Source organism: Antrostomus carolinensis, unplaced genomic scaffold (genome assembly GCF_000700745.2).
Source record: "Antrostomus carolinensis isolate BGI_N321 unplaced genomic scaffold, ASM70074v2 scaffold32404, whole genome shotgun sequence".
NCBI lineage: Eukaryota > Metazoa > Chordata > Aves > Caprimulgiformes > Caprimulgidae > Antrostomus > Antrostomus carolinensis.
The window spans coordinates 27,840-38,953 of NW_010311995.1; the positions used below are offsets into that span (position 1 = coordinate 27,840).

The window sequence follows — 11,114 nt, forward strand, 5'->3', positions numbered from 1 at the left end:
CACCCCCTTCTCCCCATCCCTCCTTGCAACACCCACCTGGCAGCTAGTTAAAAACAATCTTTGGGTCTTTCAGGTGTGTTGGAGGGATTTACCTGACATATTCCCCCCCCCCAGCTCCTTGCAGTTGAGGTCCGAGATTTCATGGCAATACTAGTTAATCTAATGGTAAAAAGCTCTGCAATTATTTGGCTCTAAGGCTTGGGTCCTTGCCCAGCTCTGACATACACACACACACACAAGTGCACTTCTCCAGCAAGGGAGCGGGCGATGCCTCTCCTCTTCCTCCTCCTCCAGTCCGTCACGGAAGGGCTGGCTCTTCAGCAAGGGAGTTCCACCTCCTGCAACTTTCTCCCTTGCTGCTCTCAACCTGTGCTGCCGGAGTTTCAGCCAGAAAAAGCCTTTCTTGCAGGAATTTCTCCAAGCCTTCTGCTCCGATTCGCAAGCACCATGGACCCTGGGCAGCCAGCAAGGTGCTGCTATGGGAGAGGATTTTCAACAGTGAGGCAGTAAACTTCAGGAGAAGTCTCTCTCCTGTTGCAACAGGTAAGGCATGCTGCTCGCTGGTGTGGGAAGTTGAAATGACTCAGGGAGCAGTCTGCACAGCATGGATGAAGGAAGGCATGGAAGATGCAGAGATTTAGTCTTGAAACTGCTTTTGCATGTGAGTGACTTTTGCTGGAAACGGTTTTATCCTAAAGATAGGGATTCGGGATGCTAAAGGGAAAGCCTTTAATTTTTTCCTCCCTTCTGGCAGCCCTAGCATGGGGGGGTTATGGAAGGAGCCAGGAAAACTTTCAGTCATGTTTGTACTGAGTTTGTATCGGGTCTCAGCTGGGAAACTTCAGTACGCTGCAGCCAGTGCAAGCGGGTGGGCTCCAGGTAGCAAACATGAAAGCCACGCTGCTGAGCAGGGCAGTTGAGGAGGGACTGGGCAGAGAAGTGCTCCAGGTGTCTGCTCAGGGCAGGATCCCTGCATGGAGCATGCTTGTGCTGGAGTAAGTGGATGTGCTGCTGCAGGAGCGGCGATGGCGTCCGGCTCAGTTTTTGGCCGTGCTCGGCCTCACTAACTGGGGTATGGTGGTTCTGCTCCCAGCTCTGTCTCTGTGTTCTCCATTAAGCCACTTCCATTGTCAGCTCAAACTTGGCTATGTCTCGGGGAACCCTGTGTGTAGACACGATGCTGGCTTTTCCCCAGCCCTGCCTCCCAGTATGGACAGGGAAGAGCACCTCACCCACCCTTGTCCCGCTCCATGATGAACCAGGGAGCTGAAGTGAGAGCCACCATCTCCGTTTCCCACAGGAGCACATATATCAAAGCCTGTGTGTTTGCATCCATCTAACCTTGTTCCCTGTCAGGTGTCTGATGGCAAACTGAGATGAAATCCCAGAGTAAAAACAGTCCTAGTTCAAATGTGCAGGAATTTTTTCCCCGTGTACATGTGCAGCGCTGAGAAAAGAGGAGAAAATGCAGGGAGGGAGACCTGGGGACTTGGAGCCAACGAGGCCCTTCCAAACAGCAGTTATCAGCTAATCAGCCTGCCGGGGAATTAGAGGCAGACTCGGTGGAGTGCAGCACTCCAGAGGGACAAAGATCAACTGTCACACGACAGGGGTTGCTTCGGACAAAACTCCTAAAAAAAGCTGGTGCTCACTGGGGTTTGCTGCTGTGAAGAGCTGAGATTTTCCAGGATGTGTGGAAATTCGGGCTGTGTGGTGGCCGGAGCTGGGCTGGCTCTGCTGGGACAGGCAGGGCTGCAGCCAACGGGGTCCTGATTCACCCAGGGTGCCCTGGATCCACACAGGAGGGCACAGAGCCGGCTGCATCCTCTGCTCTGGCACTCAACAGGGCAATAAGCAGGCATGGGATGCATAGGGAGCTGCCAGGTTCTCCAGGCTGTCAGCTGGAGAGACCTGGGAGGTTATCAGAGCCTTGGGATGGAAAGCAAACAGTCTGTATCGGGCTCCTGAGGAAGGCTGGGCTGTCTCGGTATTCGGGGAGGCAAAAATCACCAGGCTTGGTATTGTGCACCCTTATCATCTCCTAATACACAGCACACCTCACCTTATCGGGAACAGTTCAGGGACATCCGTCTGTCCAATAAGTGGTTGGGGTTCCTGAGGGACTGAGCAGGCAAGAGGTTTCTAAACCAGCCAGGGGCTTCACTCTGTCTCCTTCTCTCCCTCTGCTTGTTGTGCTCTAATGTGCCCCGTAACATTGCAAAACTGAGCCCAACTGCCCTGCTTGTGGAGGGGAGAGCACAGCCGGACCAGCTCCTCTCCTGAGCCTTTCCCTTTAGCTACAGCTTGCACCATGAATGGCTTTCAAATCCTAACGCTCTCAGAAACCAGAGCGTCTTCCAGCCCTCCAAACAAACAAGCATCATTCATGTACGAAGGGAGAGTTCAAAGGAGACACAACACCTGGAACCAAACATCTGTTAGAAACTAATGCATTTTGCATCCTACGCTCCTGCCAACTGCTCCAAGGCAAGTCCTAGAGGATCATTCCAGCTCCCTCCATGCTACAGAAATGCCATTCCCTGCTCTGTGCACCTCACTTTGGTTTTTTTGCCACGTGTGGAATGAGCACAGCTGCACCTCGAGCAGTAGTGGGCTTTCTTCTGCACCATGTACAAGCATGAGAAGTTTAAATACCCTCAGCCCACCTTCCCCTCCCCCCTTTTTTTAACTGGGCTGGCAACACGGATGCTTCACTGTCTATTAGCAAGCTGATTTGCTGAGCAAGCAATTTTTCCTCTAAACCACACTTTTTCCTTGGCAATGGAGAAGGTACTGGTTTATTAGCAAAGAAACTTTCTTTCCTAATTTTTGGAAGAAGGAGCTCCAGGGAGGGGCAGGCTGCAAGGGCTGTTAGAAGGGTTTGTAGCTTAGAAATGAACAAGCAAGAGGTTTGAAACAAACCAAAGGAAGTTTGCTTTTTTTTTTTCCCCATACAGAGGGCATAATTAAATTCTGGAACATATTGCCACGGGATATTGCAGAGGCCAAAAGTGTACTTTGCATCAAACAAGGTTTCAATCCATTTGGGATGGAGAGCTCTGATGGAGGTTATGAAACACAACAGCCCAAGAATGACCATGTACTTGCACTGACACTGGAAAGCAGGAGGAGCAGCACGTACACGTGCCTTGTTTCCTCCTCTAAGCAATCAGAACTGGCCATTTTGGGAGAGAGATTATAGAGAGGTGGCCAAGCGTGGCTATCTTAGTGTTCTTACATTGAGGGACTATATTGGACTCACCAGGTTGTACCTTGGCTACATGCCGTGACTCAGGCAGCCCGGGATGGGCTGGTTATGCCATGAATAGACACTCCATATGGCTCAGGTTGACAGGGACATTGTGTGCCCAGCCTGGTATCTGGTTGTCACAGGTGCTGCAAGCAGTGTCCACACACAGCTGCCTGCTTCTCAGAGGAGTTGCAATGGCAAGAGCTTTCAGAAATGTGTTTCCATCAAAGAGTCTGGAGTGGGAGGTAGGACTCTGACAAGGACCTGCTGTGGCAATGAGACCAGCCTGGGTGAACATACCTGTCTTGGGGGTTAATCTTGGTGAAACTCTGAGCTCCCCAGGTCAGAGGTCTGGCTTTGCACCAGCTCGTATGGCACTGTGGGTACAGCAGAGGAGGTGGGCTGCTCTAGGCGGGTTTACTGAGGGCAGGCAGGTCTGGGAGCTGGAGGTTCTCTATCAGCTTGCAGGTATGTCTTTGCATTCAATAAATGTCTGCTGCAGGGAATTTCTGTGGCAACCTGGCCAACCATCCTTCTACAAGGGAGGATCATACCTTGATCATCTCATTCACTCTCTGTCCTCACGCTGCCTCTGAACATGTAAGAGGGAAGGGAAGGAGAAGCACAAGGCAGACAGATGGCAACAGAGTGAAAGAGGCTGCTGGCAGAGCAGAAAGCTGCTCTCCATCCTCACCTTCAGGCACCAGAAGGGAAAGACCAGCAGGGTGCTGGGCAGAGGAATGAGGAGATCTTCATATCAGTGCAGGGACAGGTCTGCAGTGAATGAGAATTGCCTAGTAGGAGAGAAAAAGGTGAGGGAGGAGGCACAGTGGTCAGGGCTGTGCTGCAAGGCAGAGCAAAGCAGTGGTCCATGTCCTGCTGAGCTTCAGAGCTCCTCACCTGCATCCAGTGGGAGATGTGGTCCCTTGCCCAGCTCTTCATGCCAAGATGCTCTTGGACTCCTTCCCAACAAATATTACCAATTGGAGGAGAATGTGTATGTTCTCCACAGAGAATCACAGAAAGGGCATCAGAGGACTACTGACACTCAGGTGACATAGCCAGTGTCCTCATTGGAAACATCCAGGTTGAGTTAAGGTGCAGATGAGGATTCCCAGGGTCAAACAGCTCAGGGTTAGAACCCCTTCAAACCCTGGGCAGAGCTGCTCCTCTCTCCAGGCTGGGCTGGCAGCTGAGCCCAGTCTGGATTCACAGCTCTGGTGGGTTAGATGGGAGTTGTGTGCTGGGATCCCAGAAAGGATCTCACACACAGGCTTTGCAGCACCTAAATAAACATAGGTTTTGTGAGCAGCAGAACTCATGAAGCTTGGTTGCCTGGGGCACTCTCTCTTGTGTGGATTCTCTGATGTCTAATAATCGGGTTGGGCTCACATTAGAGCCTTTTCTTCCAGCTGGGAGTCCTAATTTGGATTTCTCTCCTCTCTCCTGCTGCTTTTCACAAGCTTGTGCAAACCTAACTCCTTTCAAGTCTTTACGTATCTGGTTAAGTTTGGCTGAAACTGGCCAGTAGATCCAAAAGGTAGCAGGGAGGACTGACAATGTGGTCTCACACACCTGCTCTCCTCAGCAGTCTGAAGACAGAGGAATGATTATCAGTGTGAGACAATTTGCATCCCAAGCATGAGGACAATGTGAAAGGCTCAGTATGAGTTTTGGCAGGAGCAAGCAATCAAGAAAGAGCCTAGGATCCCTGGTGGTATCTCCCAGCCTGTGGTGATGGTCACAACATGCCTGCTGGGCCAGCTACTTTGCAGTGATCAAGGTACATGGTCCTTGGCACTAACAGCCTCCATGGGACCTGAATTCCAGAGAGGTGCACAGTCCCAGCAGCAGGGTCAGGGCATGCTCATGTGAGTACTCACCACACTGCAGCTGGCTCTGGTGCCAACATGTTTGGGCTGCCGTACCCCGGTGCCCAGCCCCTGGGCCCATTGTACCCTGCCTGGTGAGCAGCTCCCACCGAGCCCCCTTCCCACCAGCACTGACCATCCCCAGCCCCCAGAGGCTGTTTCTTTTCATCACAGACAACGAGTGTCCCATTCCCATCAGAGCCACCCATGGGATCTGCTGTTTCCTGCCTGTCTCCTGGATGTCCTAGCTGCCATCCTTGGCCAAGGAGATAGTCACCACCCCCCAACACATCCCTGGTTATCTGTGCAATGGCAGCTTCTGGATCACAGGCAGGATTTACCCCCCTGCTGCAGATAACTGGGGAGGTCAGGAAGTGATCAGTGAAGAGGGAAAAGCAGCTGATCTTTTACATAGAGAGGAGAGGAAGGGAGTTAGGAATAATGCATAAGGATGCTTCCCCCTGCCCTTGGCACAAGCAAGTCAATCTTCCTGATGTCACACTTTCTCTGAGCCAGGAACCAGTAGCAAGACAGTTGGCAGTTGGCACTGCCAGGTTCCCTCACCCCCAGGCCTCCTCCAGTGACCCCAGACCACCACTGAGGGCTCCACAGCTCTGGAGCTGCGTGATTAACTCTTGTTCTAGAATGATGTTGTAATGCCAAGACAGATAAAAATCACTGACCCTTATAACTCTATGGGGAGTTCAAGCCTGTTCAAGTTCTCCTGTGCCTGAGAGATGAACTCCTGGAAGCTTACAACAATGACAGAGAAACCTCAGCTAGATGACATATCTGAGCCAGGCTTAGATGTTGGCAGTAGTACAAAAATCAGGCTCTCCCTGTGTTCCTAACAGCATTGGACAGAAATGCACATGGCAAGTGGAAAGGTGACAAGAGAAAGCCTTGGGCTTCACATACAAGGTGATGCCTTGCTCGTGCACAGAGGATGGCCTAGAGGCAAAGACCTGCTTGTTTCAGTGGAGGAAAAAACCAGGGCAGCAGGTAGAGCAGCACAGTCAAAGCCATGAGGATGGGGCAATGGGTAAGATGTCCAAGGCGGAAGGGGGTGAGCAGCTGGCCAGGGGATGCCACAGTAAGATGTCATGGAGGAAGGTACCTTCAGAGCCAGTCTGGATCTGAGCATCCAACTTGTGAACAACTGGTAGAGTGGCAAAGACGACAAAAGCATTCATCTGCATGGGGGAAGGAGGAGTTGGACTTCAGAATAACTAAACACTTCCCAGCCACCCTCCCCATGTGGAAGGCCACCTTGCTCTCTCCTCTCCTGCACAACTAACCCACATCTTGCACATCTGCCTTCACTGTTCCCATCACACTCGCTGTCAGCCCTGAATGATGGTCCCAGTGGGACCACTCTCAGGTCCGTTGCCAGTGGCAGACCAGACCCAGGGAAGGCAGCACTATCTCAGACCAAAGCATTTTTTACCAACCCCTGCAGCAATGCAACCTGACTAGAGAAAAATGGTGTCCCAGCACCATGCCAGGTGTACCAGCCTGGGGCTCAGATTGCCCCACACAAATCAATGACTCACAGGCTTCCCCCAGACTCCTTCAAGGGAGTCTCAGTTCCTCCAGCACCCCTTAGAGGCTACTGGTCCAAGCTCCCTGGGGTACCCAAGCTCCCCAGGGTTAAAACTCCCACCTGGCCGATGATGGGATGAGCATCTCCATGGCACTCATAGGACTGTATCCATTCTGCTCAAGGACCTGTGTGTAACTCCTTGCCATGCCGGGTGGTCCAAGAAAGAGCCATTGCTCCACACCGCAGCGTGACGCTCATTAATCCCATGGTTTTCCATGGCTTTATGTCTGAGCAGCCCCCAGTCCAGCCCAGCCCATCACCAGGCAGCCGCTTTATCACCAGGAACAGAACTGAGCCATGAAATTGTTACGGCGCAGGGTCCAGGCACTGCCCACGGGCCGCCCGCTCTACGACAGGAGCAGCATTTCACAGGTCACTCCAAGCAAGGGCAGATCTCAGTTGTAAAAGGCACGCGCACCAGGTTTTAAACACTCAACCACCTTGCTCCAGGCTGTCTAGGAATCTGGAAACAATTTCCAAAGGTCTATCCAAGTCATTTGGAGACTGGAAAGATGAGATGGGGAAAGAACAGCCCGCCTGCTCCCTGGTGGAATCTGCAAGTCCAGCAAAAAGTTGTACCCACATGAACACAGCTCCTGAGCAGACTGGTGCAAAACACAGCCCTGCAAACATCAACCCTTTGAAAACCATCCACAGGCACTGGAAAACCCCGAGATACATTGAGGAAGGAAACACCATAACTTCAGGGGCTCTTTTCATTAGTTTTCTGGCTTTGTGTAGCACCTCTAGGATGTATTTCTTCTGCTTCGCTGCAGAACCAAGCAGAGACTGCACAACTGAATGCAGGAGTAAGGACAGAACCAGTCGCTCACCTGGATTCAGCATCCCATTCAGAGAAATGCTGCCGAGATCATGGGCAGAGCTCTGTGCCATGGCTTGGGAAAGGATGGGTTGGTTTGTTTTTTCAAAGTCCAAGAAAACAATTCGAAAAATACCTGTCTCCCCACAGAATTCAAACCCCACAGGCCTGTCTTTGTGAGCAACCAGTGAGGAACCCACCAAAATGGAGTGAGGCACCAAATGGAAAAGGATCCAATTCCCATCAGCGTAGCTGCAGTGGAGGAGAGGGCAAACATTAACCAAGCAGCTGAGCCCCTGCACTGGGTGTACGTGGGTTATTTCAGCTCTGGGAATCAAAACATCTCAAGAGACATGGCTCAACACCTCTACAAGAAGTGTACCTTTTAGTCTGTGACTTTCCAACACTAAAAATTCAGGGACAGCTTTCTGGTTGATCCTTTTTGGCAGGCAGCTGTAAAGATATTGCTCCAACTGTAGTTGAACTCCTTTCTGCTCAGCTACCACCCAAGGCAGGAGAAGACAGTCCCAACTCTCATTCACTTTCCCAAAGCCTTGCACCCACCATATTACATGATTTACTTCTTTTGCTCTCTGTCTCTCTTCCCCAATGGCCATTGAAATTCAGACCTACCATTAAACTGCCCTGTCACTGATCATTTGAACAACCAAGCACATCTCCCTTCTCCCCCTCCAGCTCCTAGTGCTTGTAGCCTCCAACAAAAACATTAGTGTGTTTGGGGATGGTTTTGGTTGGTAACTATCTTGGGGGCAGACTGTTTCTTATAGTGAAGAAAAAAGGAAGAGAGAATGGAGAGGTGGGGAAAAAAAAAAGCAAGAAAGAGTTTGGGATGTGTGCTGGCAAAAGAGCAATAAGAGTTGTCCTTTTTTTCCCCCCTCATCAAAATAATGATTTTTCTCTAATCTTCTGATCTCACAACTTTAAGCCAAACCCCCACCACAGCCAGCAAGGGGAATGCTGCTCTAGGTGCACTCAGCACTCACCTTGTTTTGGGTTTTTATTGCTTTTAAATGTTTCTCTTGAAGGGAATCAAAAGGTGGGGTTGGGACCACACCTGCTTCCTGGCAGGCTGCAGCATTTTTCTGCTATATGGCTGACAAAAACAGCAGTCCACACATCACAGGAGACCCCCGGGAGGACCCCTGGGCCATGCCCCAGCCCCTCACCCCAGCTGGACGGAATAACTGTGCCCTGCACCGATCCCCCCAAATCGCCCATCTCCACGGCCTCCCCACGCACACGCTTTGAACCTCAGCACTGTGTTTGTTCCTTCATTTCAAACCAACAGATTTGGGCATGTCTTTGACAGAGGATCTCAATTTGGGTGTTAAATTTAGACGCACGCTCCGGCTCTGATTAGAGCTACACAGAGTGTTTACTCGCTCTGCAGGGAGTTTGCATCTACAGGGCTGAGGGCGAAGCCCCTCAAGGCTCTCTGTTCCTCCCGTGGTGATTAGGAGAGGAGGCTGAATCACCACATAATGATACCCTGGTATTTCCCCTACCCTATAACGTACCTTACCTGCCTCACTCCATCCCACCGATGGGCTTTCTCCAGCACATCTGCCTCCCCACATGCAACCAGCTCCAGGAGGGCATCCATGCCCAGGGGAGCTATGAAAGAGAGAAACAGAAAGCTTTCAGGAGTAGAAATAACTGATCCCATCACATGAGGAACCAAAGGCAGGTGAGGGTGTTTATGTGTTTAATGCTTGCAGCTGATCTGGCAGCCCTGAAGTGGGCATGGTCCTTGACACAGGTCCCATGGATCATAGACTAATTACTGTCAGCACAAGGACATGGGATAGCACAGCTCAGAAAAACAGGAAAAATCTTGCTCTTAATCTACAGGAAAAATCCGGCACAGGCAAAGTTGATTTCATCCAGTTTCACCTTGAAGATCCTTGAACTCCATTGCAAGGACCCTTGAGCTTGGCAGTGCTGCTCCTCCTTGGCAGCCCAGCTCCCACCTCCCTCTGATTTTAGGTGCTAGTAAATGGATTTTATTCTCTTTTCACATTATACACAGCTTCCCCATCTGCAGTACAAGAGTCACAGAAACCCACCTCATTTCTGCTAGTTCTTTACTGACACCTTCCAGCAGCGTTTCCAATGGGACTTTGCCTGGAGCTGAGCCAAGGCAGTAGTTAGCCAGACTTGCCTTCTCTTCAGAGCACTGCATCCCATTTTTCTACTGAGCTTCACTATGGCCTTTGGAAATGTCCCAGTCCCACTTCCAGATGGTTTTGCATTGTGAATGTGGTGTAAATAATCCCAGAAACAGCAGACAGAACAGGGGCTGCAGACTTATCTCCTTGGAGACTTATTACTCTTCAGCTTGCATTAAAACCACGCTGGAGAAACAAAAACATCCAGTGTGCCACTGTTTCCCAGTACGATCTCCTAAAGAACAAACTCCAGGCTACAAGTAGTAGGTGATGATTTCCAGTCCCAGGGTGGGAAGTTGTGAGTTCTCCTGGGAGCCCAGGACACTCAACTGGAATAGGTCAACTTTTGAAGGACAGTAGTGTCACCAACCCTCTCCATCTCATTCTTTTAACAAAGGATAAACTAAGAGAAGGCAAACATGGGCTTGTATGGAACTGCACAAACAGTGATGGGATTTCCCCAGCAATATTGGTACAGAAATTGTCCAAGCAGATGCACATGCAGTAATAAAGGCAAAATAGCATGTCTCGAAGCACAGGCAGCTGCTGTCAGGGCACACGAAAGGCTCTCTGTGCTAAAGCTGGGGCTTTGGGCATGGGTCCTGCCACAAAGAAAAGCTATTAGACTTCAAAAGCTGATAGTTATGCCTCCTAGAAAATTCTCCTTAAGTTTTGGTTATGCCTTTCAATGTTTCGGATCATTTCCAGTGGAAGTAAGGCTTCTGCCTCATGCCCCATGTGCATAGTTACTCTCCATCCTTCATAATAACTGCTGAAGCCATTGATTGCTTTCATCCCAGCTTATAATTGAGAGCAAAGCTCTCAGAAATATGAGGTCATGACAGGTTTTACAAAATAATTAGCTGGACAGAGGAGTAAAACCCTGTTAATGCCCCCACAGAGGAAAAAACAACAACTTAAGTGAAACCCTTCTTAGATGTCAGGAAATCTACAGGCAAGAGACATTCCGTAAGAGATTCAGGAGAAAGTTTGCATCTTGCTAAATGCCAGAAAACCCACTCCTTGCTCAAGGTTATCCTCCCATATTGAATTGCTGGTGCCCGAGAAGGTATGTGCTCTGGCTCCAGCTTTTCTTGTGGTTGTGGACTTCATAATGTCTCTGCCTTGTGGGTTCTCTGATGTCTTATAAGAGATGAGTTCACATCACCATTTCAGTACAATTCAATTAAAAAGTCAATTAGCCCAGATACAAAGCGATCAACTTCATTAATTCTGCTGTTCACAGAATAACACTGGGTTTTGTTGCTGTTTTATTTTGCTGTCTTGTTCTGTTCTGAATTGTATGTGACTTTTCCTGCTCCACAGTCCTAGTAGACACACGCGCACGCAGCATGCATATGTCTTCTTTCCAGGTTCAGCA

General features: G+C 50.2%; 1 protein-coding gene across 1 annotated transcript in view; it reads left to right on the plus strand.

The window, feature by feature from the left end:
• The first annotated feature begins 496 nt into the window (after positions 1-496).
• The window catches only part of FAT2 (FAT atypical cadherin 2), a 58,260-nt gene continuing 47,642 nt past the window's right edge, over positions 497-11,114 (plus strand). The window contains 1 exon segment of the mRNA XM_029084727.1: positions 497-543. The gene's annotated coding sequence lies outside the window, so the exon portion shown is untranslated.